The sequence below is a fragment of the Bolinopsis microptera genome, chromosome 1 (genome assembly GCF_026151205.1).
Source record: "Bolinopsis microptera isolate Bmic1 chromosome 1, MBARI_Bmic_1.0, whole genome shotgun sequence".
NCBI classification, from domain to species: domain Eukaryota; kingdom Metazoa; phylum Ctenophora; class Tentaculata; order Lobata; family Bolinopsidae; genus Bolinopsis; species Bolinopsis microptera.
In genome coordinates this window covers 19850734-19863518 of record NC_087072.1, presented here as the reverse complement: position 1 = coordinate 19863518, position 12785 = coordinate 19850734, and positions in this window count along the sequence as shown.

Here is a 12785-nt window from a genome sequence, read left to right as displayed (position 1 = left end):
CTAACTTTAGATCATTGAATGATATTAATAGCCGGTTCGTGCCATCGGCAGATCGTTTGGCTAAAATATAAATAGCCTGTAGTCTGGGAGTGGGAGAGCCCTCCTTTGTGATTATGAGAAGACATTGCTAGATCAACGTGATTTTCCGGCCCGGTATAATAAAAGCGAGGTCCCAGCTCGTGATTATACATAAACCACAGAGCCACGCGATTATAGAATATAGATGGTGATATTACTGCATAATTGATGGCGAGAGTTATTATGCGGGAAGGTTTATTGGTGGGACTAATGTTAAACGCTGCATTGTTATTCAGTGTGGATAAAGCTTTGAGAGCATACCTTAAAATAAAAAGCATGTGTGGATTACTATTAGCCCCCCGTGCCCCTTAAAATTGCTTGTTAAATGGCTTGCTGAAAAGATTTGAGAGTCCGGTAAATGCAGTTACAAAGCAACCTGGCTCGTGTGGCTCACGTGCATTGTAACGCATAGCAACCTATGATAGCAACTAGAACTCTAGGTCTCATGAATCAGAAGTTAAACATGGTCTCAGTTGTGGCCTCCAATATCCCATTATAATTATAGGAGAAGCTCGATCAAATCTGGTCATAGGGTGTTTAACATTGGGATGGTTTCTTAATAGTCTGTATAACAATCCCAAAAATGTAGAATTCAACCTGGCGGGTTTCTTACTCCTAGTTTCTGTTTCAAAAGCCTATGACGTTCGTTCTAGCAGTGTTACATTTGTCTCGAAACGTTAACAACATTGCACTGTGACTGACTCAATGTGCAAAAATAGCCCGGTTAAAAGCGACTCCTGCTAGTAAAGCTGGCTGTAACAGGCCAGCCCCTGCCGTCATCTGAGAAAATTATTACAAGTAGGGCTGTGTCAAATATGTCATTATGCATGTGTAGCATTTAGTCTGCACTCTGCAGTGTGTACGGTGCTTCAGCCTTAATTAAATACATGTAAATCATAACACACTGATTATGCATCATGTTGCGTGTCTGTGTATTCACTATTCCTCTCATCTAGTTGGTACACGGTACAAGCATTTCAGATCACTGTCATGAGGTCAAACGACGAGGTTGACTGCAAGAGAGATTGCTCTGATAGCAATTCAATGATGTCCTGAGTACAAGCATCAAGTGTAGAACGTGTATAATACTGAGAGCTGCTAATGACACGATTCTGTGACTGATGACTCACGGTGTGGTTCTCATTACTAATGCACGATTACAATATTCATACAGTGTCAGTAATCAGTACGACACGCGGCCATGTTCCTCTGCACGGGTGCACCCATCTAAATGTACCCCCAGGATCGGGATTTGATAGAGCACAATCGGGAGATAATGCTCACTAACTGTCATATCAGCCAAGGGAGGGTTACTTCCGGCAACTGATAACTAGATGCATTGTAAACATTATGCCATGTTACGTGGCCATGCCTGTCTTAAACTATCGGCTGAATGAACGGTTGAGGGACCAAGATTTCAACGCTTTGAGCTAGATATTTCCTGCAAATCTTCGAAATCATATGATTATGTGTTAAAAGTACAGCTATTATATTCTTAAATTCTAAATTGAGTAAATCCACACTGTTTGATCGTGGTAACTCTGAAGTGGACGCTAAATTATCTATACAAATTGTATCAAAGTGTATGCACTAAATCTTCTTCGTCTCATCAAATACTGTGTTCCATTCCTCAATAGTCTGTTTTAGCTCTCGCTTCATTCTAAATTTGCCCAATTACTAGTTGAATAAAGCTATAATAAAGCTACTTGTACTCTGGGAACCCTGCCAAATATCTATCAACGTTTCATGAGGGTTAGGCAACACAACTTTAAGCTCAGTGACTCCGAGAACGCACACACTTGGACCAGAGCCAGGTTTTATACCATCGTTAAGTAAAATAATGGTGTGAATAGTTGATGTTCAACGCCGAGTTTGCAGTTTGGCTTAATGCCCTTAGCTGGCTACACGGGCACGGACAGTTAAAGGAAACATTATCAACATTACTCTGATACACAGTCCTAAAGTAAGTTTATGTTGAGACACAAATTATGTGTTATAAGTGCAAGTAACTATGTATAGAAATTAGAGTAGTTAAAGAAATTGCGAATAGTTGAATTGGCTGAGCTTTCTTTCCAAGTTTGCCAAAACGGTGAAAATCTAATGTCTGTGTTGGAAAGCTGGTCAATACACATGTAGCACGTTACCGTTAATTTACCACGCAAGGCTGAAGCAAATGCAGCCTTGCACTCTGCTCAGAGTCACGTGAGAGCCCATGTGACGCACTGAGATATATGTGGAAGAGGCGCACACGGAAGAGGCGCTGTAGCCGCGCTCTGATTGGCTCGCGACCTTGCAATTATTTCAAACAGCGCGCGCTACACATCTCTATTGCTGCGTTCTGTTGTGGACCATTTCTGTCAATGTTTTCTAGCAGCTGTTACTCGTACCGTTCTCCTAGTAAAGTTTTCAAGATGCCAAAACGTAGGCTCACTAGGAGCCGATCTCTCAACAGCTCCCCGATTAAGTCTCCTCGACTGGACCAATTCTACAAATCGACGAAGGAAGGGAAACTGGATATGTCACCCAAGCATTTGACTAGATCCAGAACTGCCTTATCCAGAACTAAGTCACCGGACATCAGGAAATTCTTGTCACTTTCCACAGAAAGACCAACTCAGCGGAGACCGTCCGTTCCTAAACGGAGAGTGAACCTGAGCAGCTTGTTCGAGTACTGTGAGCCTGAAGAACCGGTGTGTACTGCAACTGTAGCTGAAGTGCCACAATGTGACGACCTTGCATCCACAACAAGTCTTAAACGGAGCCAGCCCCAGGCAGACTGTGATGAACATCCAGCCAAGTGCTTCAAAACAGAGAGCGACACAGAACAGTTAATGGAAAGTACAGGACACGTAATTTCTGCTGTATCCTACAAAACAGACCTCCCGTCCCCGTCCGATCCTAATGTCCCGCCTCCTCCCTGCATCAAGAGGACCTGGAAATCTGCTCCCTCAAGATCCGGCTTCAAACTCTTCGACCCTAACTCGCCTCGAACCTCTTCTAAGGTTCAGATGCTATGTAAAAAACTGTGGTTTAGCAGTCCTAATAGTTGTGAGATACAGACAATTTCATAGCGAACTTATTTTGTTTATCATGTTGCGGGATATATCATATTATCTTGATTTATTTATGTTAATTTTGTAAAATAATGAAATGCTGCCTTGTGAATAGCTGGCTGAGTTAAAGTGTTATTTTCGTATTATTTATTACTTGTCCGTTTAGTGTAGTTGCCCTTGTTTAACCTTTATTCTGTTACCAAAATCCAATTACAGGCTAATGGATCTCAATAAAGTGAATTAGTGCCTTCCAATATGCCACGAATTTACACTCAATTTTACCCACGTACATAAACACGGCTGTAACCTTGTTAAAGTTCCCGCCAATCCAGGAATAGACAGCTATAAAGACAGTTCTGTGCCATTAGCCTGTAATTAATTTGGTAAAAAGATTTACATTGAATTGTGTTTTCTTCCCTGGACTAAAGCCAAGCTCCTGGGTATAAATAGCTAACAAATTGTGTTGTGTAGGCCTTGATTATTGGATAAATTATGTATTTAATTGCATCGCGAGTCAGTTTGGGCCCTGTTGGTATTTTTGTGATATTTCTATGCCTTCTGTTAATTAACCATATGATTAGTGTCCCTTCTTCAGATTTTCTCGGTACTTGTCTGATACGTGTGCCGTATTTTATCGTTCATTTCACATCAAATTCGTTACCATTAAAGAGATTGATTGATAAATTAACATTATAAAACTTGGCTTGTCTTCAACATTATGTATTGATTTGGGATGGATTATGATATTTACATCTGAGTACAATTAATAGCGAATGTTATTTCTTAATAAATGTCTGGTTACTGGCTATATATGCCATGTAGATCTTGTGTATAAAATAATAAATATTGAGATTGGTAGATGAATGATATTTCTTGTTTTATATATTACTGGTGTACATTATTATACTACAAGTATAAGAGAGATCAATATTTATGTTCGTATATTCATCATCTTGTTCGTAAGACCAAAGAATATGTGTGTATTACTTTGTTCCCCTCTAAACAATATAATTCAAATAATTATACCACAGTACAGTCGATCTGTTCAGTAGAGGTGTGACCTCATTAAGTAAGTCAAAGTACATGATGGTGGAGACCATGAGAAATTGATATCAATGAATATTCTAGAATCCTCCTCGTCTTTGAACAGATGTCCCGTGTTTAGTTCAACCCGAGTTGACTGCATCTTAACTATTCTCCGAACCGGTCACACCTGCAACAAAAATGTGGGTTCAATTGTTGGCTTCCCCAGCAAGTTTAGAATTCCAAGTTGGTGATTAAAGGATTTTCGGAGTAGGGTGGAGTAAGCCGGTTATTTTGGTGTCCGGAACATCCACCTGGAACCATAAGGAGCCCTCAAGCCTGCTCCTTTATCCGACCACCTGTGCCTGCTCGTTCCGCGTTCATCTAAGGCTGCTTCTCGAGCCTCTCAAATCATCGGCCGGTCTTTGCTTCTCCGCATATTTTCTCGTTCTGCTACATCTGGCCAGGTCAAGAAAGGGCAAAACAAAGGTTAAATTACCATGTGTTAACCCGAAAACAGGAAAACATGCGTCACAAGTTTTCGATAAAGCCGTCTTGAATTACCAGCCCGCCCAAATTCAAATATTGCGGACCAATACTGTGTCGGGTTGTTGACAAGCGTTATTGGTTGTTGCGGGTCAGTTTCCTGGGCTGGGTTTCAAAACGCACTCAGACTGAACTGTGAACTGGAGCTAGTTGGTTATCCCACCTGTCAAAGTACAGAGCTCAGTTACAGAGTGGTTGTTGTGAGATTCAGGTGTACGAGCTTAACTGAGCTCCATTGTGTTGAGTGGTATCTGATCAGGAGAGAGAAAGAGAGAGAGAGATACATTAAGATATCTTGTTAGAATAGTGTCAAGGCTGTACTGTTTGGAGCGGTGTACTTGTGTATAAGTTAACAACCTGCAAATCTAATTAATATTCCGGAGACCGTTCTTGACTTTCAGCCACCTGTTGAGCTAGCTCGGAGAACGTTTTAAAATTATCGTCCTGGGAACGTGTAATATCTGGATAATATCTCTCACACTATATGAGCCCAATGTTTTAAACACAGTGTGTTGAGCAGACAGCCGTGTTAAAAGACCCGGCAGACGTCCCCAACCGGTGAGTTATGGTAGTGATACAGCCAGTCCACAGTAGATCACGCTCCACTCCTATCTCCAGCCCTTCAGCTGGCCACACAGTCATAACACTACTTAGTTCGCACTCCACGCCTCAAATCATGAGATACTGATTTGGAAATTGAAACCTTAGCTACATTGTTAGCCCATTCTGCTTCTCAATTAGAGTGCAGTAGGAGCGAGCTGCTCCCACGTACCAGCAGGGTCTCTAATGCTCCCAACCTGGTCCCTAATATTTCCTGGTAGCGGTATGTCGTGGATGCAGTGTGGCTGGTGGTACCCCCGCAAGCCTGTATGTGTACCTGCAAGCTAGCTGCAAGCTTGTACACCGGGTGTAGCTATTAATAGATCATTGTTGTTTAATCCACCATATCCTAGTTGCTCCAACAGAGACTTCAGTTACCAATCACGTTAACAATAGACCCCCTGTGTCAGCCTAGAATTTAATCACCCCTCGTTTCTGAGCCCCCAGCTGAGTTTCCTTTACCCCCTATCCTGTCATAGCTCAGATTTGATGAGACTTGTTGTGGGTCCCCTTACTCGCCCCTGGATAATGTTCGCTAAAATGCAGGGCAGAGTGAGTGGTAAGTGCATCGTTTAACTATTTAAAAGTGAGCGGGACCTATCAAAAGGTCACGTGGTTCAGCCACAGAGCTGTGCTGTTACTATACGGTCATTATACCCCGCATTACAGGTGTGCCGATTAGACCTTATTAGGGCATAGCACTGCGCTGAAAGCAGTATAATGAGGTGCATTACGGGAGAGAAAGCATGCTGATTGGAGTTTCAGGAGCACTATAATGATGGCCCTGCTTTCTTTAGGATTATACTATTACCAGCGACTGTGTGTCTTGTCTACTGCTCCCTCTGTACCACTCTATTTACTGTTGATGGTTCGGTGCGGCGGACTGGTTTCGGGTAAGTTCCATGATGGAGACCTAGCCGTCTGATGGAAGTATTTAAATATTATTCAGTACGACAGACGTCTGACTTACTTGCGGTATAATTGGGCTTCATTAGCAGGAGGGCTGGAGTTATTTTATTGGGTAGGAAGAAAAGAGTTGATGACAGATTAAGTAAAACTCGGTTGATAAAACAATATAATCATGTGGGCGGGCTTTCCTCACGATTTAGAAAAAAGGGAGACCGGCGAAATACGGAATTTCTATCATGATTCACCCATTTTTAAATGTTAATTAATGGTTACTAAACTTTACATTGAAATTCCAAAAAATCTCTACGTATGGTAATAAACGGTCTGATAAATGATAGTTCGTATAGTTCTCCCTTTTCACAATGTATAATGATCTCGTCAGCTGTATTAATAGCCTGCCAGGATTGGGTGACGGGTACAAGTTAGGGTTTCAGGTTTTAGGTTTATCATGCACTCAAACTTTTAGGGTTTCTTTATAGAGATCAAGTGGTAATTTTTTGGTGTTGACTGCTTGCTACATCTCAGGATAGGGTTGCCGACCTGGATTACCCTGCTGGCTTTAAGAATAGTGGCACATGCCTGGTTAACATCGCCCACTCAATGTGCAATCCATTACCAAGCCTCAATTATGAGTAATTGCCAGCATACAGCAATCCCCGGATACAGTTACAATACGCACCTGATACACATCACTCCTCGAACGTCCAGCTCCCTTCTCATTTTCAGATTTTGGACAACCGGACACTGAGGAAGCTTAATCACCGACTGGAAGGCGGGCCCAGGAAATAAGGTCTGGTTTTCCGTTTTTGTGGAGTGATGAGGACTGTAGGAGCACAACTGAATATTGAGTAGCTCATTTTCCCCTTTCGTGCCGCCGCTGAGAAGTTGGAGTAGTCCCAACTGTTGAGAGCTCTCTGTTTTTACGATTATGTAGGCTTTTAGCAATGGTAAGTTTACATATCCGTGTTGCAGCATCAGCACTCTACTAGCTATACAATCTTCCCGCCCGAATTCAAAATTTGAATATTTAGCACATTGACAGTGTACACAAAATATACAACCCATCGCTTATATAATACGCTTCATACGGCCTGGTAACGGAGGATTGTTGATGATGATAATACGATGAGATTGTCAGCACGGGTACGGCTTTGTCGACGTCCAGCCAGACTTTCCCCTGGATGAGATAAACGTGTTATAGATCACCCACCGCCGGGTAAGATAACCGATGAATCCTGGCCCTGGTGAATCTTTTGTTATAGTCCTATAGCTATATAACTGCTCACTAGCTGTGATTCCTGGGCTCTCACACGCGGGCAATATGCCAAGAATGTGTGAACAATAAGTACAATAGCCAGCAAGCCCGCTCAGCTCTGCAATTGTTCGAGAAGGCTCTAACACCAGGTGAGGAGAGCGAGGGAGAGAGACCACGGACCAGCCTGACAATACTGTCATTGTGAAAATGTGAAACTAATCTCAATGATCACAGGTTACAGAACAGCTGGTTAGTGTAAGTTTTGGAATTTGGGTCTCTGCCAGGTACCTAACAGTTCGGTTTTACAGCATACGTGTAACTGTGTGTGAGTGGAGTGAACCAACTAGCTGTTTTTGACGTGAACCTAATTTTCAACAGTTCCTGAATATGATCGAAATAAGCTGATAGCATAAATCTTTAAAAATTTAACTTTCCCATTATTTTCTATTTAGTGTGAAAATATGAGCTAGAACGGACATAATCTCGCTGAGTTATAGCTGTTTGAAATTTATGATGAACGCGCGGGTGCCAATTGATAACAACTAAATGCTTTTGCGCGTAGTGCGCGTCGAAAATTTGGCAAAAACGCTTGCGGAGTGACAATATTCAAACTTCGATAAAGTATATGAAGTGGGTACTTCTCGGAAAGGAAAAATTTAGGCAAACACGATGTGACTATTTTTGGGTTGATTTAATACAACTGCAAAAAATTATTCAAACTTCAAGCAAAAAAGTCAAAATTTTTACCACTTTTTTGGATTTTTACCTCAGAACAAATAGAGGGATTTGTTTTATTTTTATACAATCTTGTGCGGCTGTCTTTTAGCTATCTTTATGCAAGTTTTGCCGACATGCCAACAAAATTAACTTGCTCAAAATATCAAAAAACATGGTTTTTTGGCCTATTTTTGGCCCAAAAATCGGTTTTTTGCGATTTTACCCCAGAAAAATCAGTCCAATCATCTTGAAACCACTTTCAATCGATTCTACGGTCAAAAATACGTCTAGTAGGGTGTATCTGGGGTCCCTAACGTATCGAGCAGACAATGCCCGTAAGAGCCTCTACTACGTTTCTCGAGCAGATGTTCTATTTTGAAAATCCCGCTCAAACCATCGGCCGCACTTCACTTAGAACGGTGCTCCGAGATTGGTGGTTGTTTATCACATCACCTGCTTATCAGTGCAACTTCTCCTTATCTGAATTCTGCAATACAATTATACTAGTCCTACTCGCCACCAGACAACCTTGAGGGCTATAATTGCCCGGCCGATTAAGATATCAACTAACTGCGCCGGACCTGGACCTGGAGTCCTGGGAAATTTATTTTCCAATCAAAATCTTAATCATCTGGCCAGGAAGTTAGAGCGAATGGTAATGAGAAACTGGGTTCAGACAGTGTTTCATCGCATCTGCAGAAACAGGTACCAAACCAGTTTTGGTGTTGCCCCGTTTTCACTTACGATTACAGTTCATTTCGAGCTTTATCACATGCATTTTTTGATTAAGCAATATTAAATTATTTTACCTTTAATCAAGTTAAAGTTTTAATCACATAAGGGAATTAATCTTTAAGTTCATTAGAGATTTTTCTAGGTTTGAACAGAATTTATGTTATAACTTTATGATTCTTTTAACTCGCTTATGAAGTTATATTACAAGCACTTGCCTCCCGCCCGGGGCAAGGAGGAAGCTTGCCATATAAAAGGGTGTGGTTATATTAGGCTTACCCCAAGATATATATCTGCACAAAATAAATAGCAACAGATAGTATCCCATTGCTGCGAAGCTAACAGCTTAAGCCTGGATATTACGTTTCCTACTCACTGCTTTATTATCATACCCACGCTCTCTCACTGGCCAGCGATAATCACGTGACTGGAGAAGCGTCTTCTCATTGGTCAGCGACTCAGATGCCGCACGGTGATTGGCTGCACGGGTCTCCCAGATGATCCAGTGCTCCGTGCTGCAAGGAAGTGTGTTGTTACCGCCAGCTTACCAAAAGTACAATATCTGTACAGATTTATATACTGTAATGCAATACCAATAATGGTTTAGATTTTAAAAGTTAATCTCAGGTTTTGCGTTACCAAATATAGTATTGCGGGTGAGTATATGCAAGCCACACCTGTAAAGCTGTAAGAAGAAGCGGGAATATTGCGGCGGCAAATATTTGAAATAGTAGGATGTTGGTATACTCACGTCATCATTATAATCCAACACTTGACTATAAAGAATACTGGTACCTTGATAATTAACGTTGCGTCATTTTGCAGTACACAGTGACAGAGTGCACATGGAAATTGTGAAGTCATATTACTCCCAAGAGAGAGAAAGAGAGGGAGAGTGAAGGACGTGACTCTAGAGTATTATAGAGCCGGGGTACAAGGGGTCGTGAATTAACAATGAGAACCTGGTTATTGACCGCTCAATGGCCTGTCAATAATCTAATTATCGGTGAACGCTGACAGCAACTGTAATTGAATTAGATTTGACGAGTTTCTGGTCCATCGTGTCCAGAGGCACTTCCTGACACCCCTTCTCAGGGGCAGACAAATTGGAGGTGTTGATTTTTTAAATGTGGCTCAAACCTTACATAACCTGTGATTTATTGATTGAAGTAAAGTTGGGTTGGAAAATAATTAGTCGACCATCGATAACAATGCCCGTCGGCTCACGTTAGGTATAACATTTATATTCAATATTGATCGGTTTAGTTTTACTAACTTTTTTATTTCAATCTTTTAATCCATCGCTCAGGTCCCTTGATTATTTTTAGACTGTAAAGACGTACATGGTGCGAATAAGTTAGACTAAAAATAATCTGATTCACATAAGTTTATGTACAGGATTAGGGTCACATTTAAGAGACGTGATGCGTGCATTTAGCAGGGCCAGGACACGAGACATCAACATGAATGGAAAGTGAGTATCAACAGAGGCAACAATTAAGCACTTTAATTAGCTACAAATGTTGGCAAATGCTCCATCACGGTCAGTGCTTAATCCCTACCTTCGGGTTCCGATCGTTTCGAACTGATGAATTATCTCTATTGTCCACAGACTAATTGCTCAGTTTGCACTTTAATGTCCGACCGAAAGGTCCCCGAAGTTCAAGCAATGTATACTCATGTTGTTAATTCGCAGGGAGTAGGTCCGGTTCATAAATAGTTTACGGTCAGATTAAGCATTCAGGATGCCTGCAGGTTGCACAGTAGATACAATTCAGGAGAACAATTAGACTTCTAATTTGGTATAAATCGAGTGAAGTCCTCGAATAGGATCTCAACATTGGTATCACGTGTGATGATTGGTGGATTGAGTAGGCGTCATAATGGGATAATTGATTACAAATCACTCAACAGGGTATTGGTGTCTGACGCTGTGTTGAACTTTAACAAGTGCTAAGAGTCCATTATGAACCTATCAGCTCCTACTTAGCCAAGAACCGCAATTTTGGGAAGCAATTTTGCTGAGTTTTGTTACTTAAAGTGAGATAATTACGGTTTAAAAGTTGCGGGAAAAGTAGCATACAGCCCCACAGCATTCGTTGGAGTGCTCTATTGCCCCATTTTAGGGATTTTAGACTCCTATAGGGCCCAATTTTCGCTCCTTTGGCTTTTTAAGTGACTAAACATATATAATTAGGATTCATATTTTGTTACAGATACTGGTCTTTAGTTTTACAGTTTAGGTCCTCAAATAATACAGGTAAAAGTCTAATCACCCTACCTCAACAGGGCCTCAGTCGATACAAATGTAACATTGTCATTTTTCAAACCATGCAATTATGGTATTAGCAATAGAAATACAATAGGCAGATATCATGGAGCGGATTATTTCTTACCACAATATAAAACTGCTGACAAGTATCGATTAGAGGTTGTCGTGCTGCCCCCTGTGGTATACATCAGTCGTGTGCCAGCAGCCACGCATTGATCCACTAATTGATAACTGTCGCCAACACCTGACATCGTCTAGCCCATCCTTTATCCTCCATCAAGGGTGCAAATATGGAATTGAGTAGTGGATGTGCTAGACGGGTTGTCGGTGGTGCAGTGTTCAAACAATGGGTGAAGTAACACTGTTTTGCTCACTTTTGGCGACTTTACCACAGTAGTTCCCGGGTGCATAAAACGGTTGCACCATCGTGAGGGCCATTGTGCCAACGGTCGCTAATTCATCATGCAGACCACTGGGCGAGGAACTCACATGTATAGCACTTCCAGATCATAGCTTGATCCGTAGTTGTGTTTTATGTGCTGGATAGCACGTTATTTCATCATGTGATTGAGGTGGTCGACATACTTCATAGTTCCATTTCTTACTTGCCGGTGGTCCTGCGATTTGATTGGTCACTGATCTGCCGAAGTTCTGGAGTGGGTTTCCTGAACTGTTGTGACCTTACTTTTCAATTGGCCACTGCAGTCAGTTTGCAGTTAATGTAAGTGCAGCTCTAAAATAGAATGATAAAGTGAAATGCAGTGCACGTTCGATTGGTATCTTACTTTACAATCAGTAAATAGAAGCTGAATTGAAGTAAGAAAATTTAGATCTGCGTAAAATTCCGTAAAGTGGTATTTTATACGTGGATCTATTGGCTGATTAATATAGAAACAAATGTTCGAGAGAGATCAGAGAAAGATCAAGGAGCGATTGGAAAAGCCATGTTCGAGGATTCTCGTCTTAAAATGCGTAGTTATAAATTAACCGGGAAAGATGTTTATTTAATCCTCATTCGTATCAAAGTATAGGAATTAACCTTATTTGACGAACCGTTCTATTTTTTACAGTTATAAACAATTTTCCCAATTTGTCTAATCCATCTGGATTCTGAAAAATTCATGAAACACTCGACTTTTTGACAGGATAAATAAATTTAAGAATGTGGGAGAGGTGAGTTTCTGTAACTGTCAGAAAATGCAGTGAAACACCCAGGGACAGGAAATTGCTTTCTTCCACATCACACATAGGCGGAGTAGTAGCGGAGTAAAGCTTGCATGCGCCCTATAATGGCACCTGCACTAACTGCACCCCACCAATCAGTGAGCATGACGATTTGTCACGTGACTGACATCATGCCTTGTATTTTTAACAACCATTCAGGATACAGGCAATTTGCCTTCAACACCAAACACGTGTGTTTTGTTTAAATTACATTTTGGCGGTAGGTTAAAGGCTTGTGTGCTTGCAAGGTTCCGTACCGTTCCAGGATGAGGTGCATCCGCTCAGTATAATTAAGTTCACTTGTTTGAGGAACAATCAGTTGAGTGCGACATGGGAATGCTATATATATACATATAATATATATAATAGCATAATG